This window comes from Oryza brachyantha, chromosome 5, assembly GCF_000231095.2.
Source record: "Oryza brachyantha chromosome 5, ObraRS2, whole genome shotgun sequence".
Lineage (NCBI taxonomy): Eukaryota > Viridiplantae > Streptophyta > Magnoliopsida > Poales > Poaceae > Oryza > Oryza brachyantha.
This window is the reverse complement of record NC_023167.2, coordinates 5,874,580-5,877,105: the sequence shown is the minus strand read 5'-3', so window position 1 is coordinate 5,877,105 and position 2,526 is coordinate 5,874,580. Positions and strand designations below refer to the sequence as shown.

The following is a 2,526-nucleotide window of genomic DNA, read 5'->3' as shown; positions in this document are numbered from 1 at the left end:
TCTATCGTCGACACATAGTAATATTATTCTTACATGGATGATATTTTTGTTATTAACGATCAATGTTTTAAATATTTGATTTAGTGCAACTTAAAAAATACTTATATTTTGTGATGATGCAATGAGTAATAAGTAAAAATAGCACGGCAAGATGATTCTGGAGTTTTGTTCACTTTATCGAGTCTCTCTTACTCCTCTCTAAGCCCTCTCTTTTAGCTCGTACTTATAAAGCCATAATTTAAATTTTTAACCTTAAATTTGGTGTGGATTTTGGGGGTTTTTTTATCGTAGTTTATTTTTCATCCTTAGGTTTTAGATAACTAAGAACACGTATATAAAAATTTTGTTAGCAAATTATTTTTTATTTGTAAATATGTCATTCGGGCTTTTTTTTTCCTCGATCACTTAAAAATAAACTTAGTTTATTCCTTAACCTCTCTCTCCTGAATCACCTAATGCATGGCCTGCTCGTAGTTATGAATGCCCCTTGGTCTGCTACTTTGTGGTATGTAAGCTTGCTCTGGTGGTTGATTCGGCTGTCCTGCTGTTAGTTCCATCGGATTGGACTGCTTCAAGGCTCAACCAGTCAAGCTTAAGGTGGCTAGAACCAGCTCGAGACAAAGTTTGAGAACAGTAGGAGTATAGCATCAAGAGAAATTTCTCCAAAGTACAGTGCTCTATGAACACCGTATAAATATATTAAAACAAAAGGGCACAAAATATGCTCTCCGTTTGATTCGACAAGATGCATATGCAAATGCAACCTTCACCATAAGAGATTTGCTCCGGTATGTGAAGTTGGCGGCACAATTAGAGCAACGGGTACTAGTTGACATGATAGAGCACTATCTTAAAGAAATAGAGAGAGAGAGAGAGAGAATTGACCTTGAGGGCGCAGACGGCGTACTCAATGGCCGACTCGACGCCGGCGTGCTTGATCTGCAGTTGACGCACACACGAGAGGGGTCAAATCAGTGCAAACCGCGGCGACCGAAATAGCCACCAATCGGCTGGCGGCTTCCTCCGGCGTTGGCTGCGGCGGCGGCATACCGGTGCGTGGGCTGCAACGGCGACATCCTCGTGCGTGCCGGCGTCCCGTGCGTTGGCGTCACCTGCCCCCTGCGTGCTCGTGAGATTGGTGGTTACGTAGGGACGAAAAAAGGAAAATTAGTCCCAAAAGGTATCTCTACAAGGGACTAATATAAACGGATCTACGCGGCTTACCGATTCTGCCCTGCCTGCTCCTCCTTGCGTTGGCCACAGCCGCTGCGGTGGTATCAATTCCCTCCTCTCACTCCAGGACGGAGCACCAGACTCCTTGTAAGTTGCAAAAGAATGGCTTTTTTAACTTGGGGGATAATGCGATAGTACTGCACTATACTAATAGCAAGTTGGGCATAGCAGTACATGAGATAGTACTGCACTATAATAATAGCAAGATTTATTTTTGCAACCAAAAACTCAAGTAACATAATGCAGATATCAATAATCTTTGCTTTATAACAGTATGTATCTGTTAGTTATCTAACATAATAGGAGCTATTAAATTTTAAGTTAGAAAATATAATAATTCTTGATATATACTTTTTGGTAAAGTTGTTTTTTAAGCATCTCCATGAGTCTATCTATTTGATTACTGCATGAGTAGTTGGTTAGGTCCTGATATATATTTTTGCAGTCCCCAGAATCCCAGACAAGGAGCAGGGGGCCGCCGCCGCCGCAAGGCGCCATGGCCAACAACGAGGTCGACGGGGTGTTCAATTTCTTCTCCGAGCCAGCCCCCACGCAATCACAAGCTGCCACTGGGATTCATCTTCTTGATCTCAACTTGCAGGCCGAATCCTTCCCCGATTTGTCCTCCTATGCGCAGATCTTTCAACCAGAGGAGGCAATGGGACATGGATTACCTCCGTTTCAACCCTCTGGTAGATCTGGCGTCACCCCCACACGGGCTCGTGGGACTAGTCGTGGCAGAGGAGGACGGGGTGGTAGCGAAGGACGTGGAGGAAGCAGAGGACGTGGAGGGAACGGAGGAGGAGGAGGCCGCGCTAGGTCGCTGTCCGGAGGCGCCGCTTCCGGCAGGCAGTTGTGGGGATTCGTCCCCCTGGACCTGCTTTCGGCGCTGCATGTAGTGTAGGACGTGGGTCTTCCATGTCCAACGTCCCATCAGGATTCTCTCATGGCGCTGCAAGCTTCGGTGGAGGTGGCTTTTCTCAGGGCGATGTCGGTAGAGGTGGCTTTCTCAGGGCAATGTCGGTGGAGGTGGCTTCTCTCAAGGCGATGCCGGTGGAGGTGGCCTCTCTCAAGGCGGTGCAAGCTTTGGTGGAGGTGGACTGCATCGTGCTTCCTCGTCATCAGCGTGTGCTCCAGTGCTGGAAGGAGATGATGATGATGTTGAAGACGAAGATGACAACACGATATATTTTGTTGGTGTCCTGCTTCATGAATGCATTAGCTTACCCATAGCGTAGATGTCAATGTTAATTAGGCTACTACGTATTAATTCAATTTTCTTTTATAGAAGTG

General features: G+C 45.9%; 1 long non-coding RNA gene across 1 annotated transcript; it reads right to left on the bottom strand.

The window, feature by feature from the left end:
* Positions 1–719: 719 nt before the first annotated feature.
* LOC107304268 lies at positions 720–1,323 on the bottom strand. Its single transcript, XR_001550296.2, has 3 exons — positions 1,225–1,323; positions 1,051–1,119; positions 720–939 (listed from the first exon to the last, which is right to left on the bottom strand). It is a non-coding gene; the product is annotated as an uncharacterized LOC107304268 (long non-coding RNA).
* Between the last annotated feature and the right edge of the window lie 1,203 nt (positions 1,324–2,526).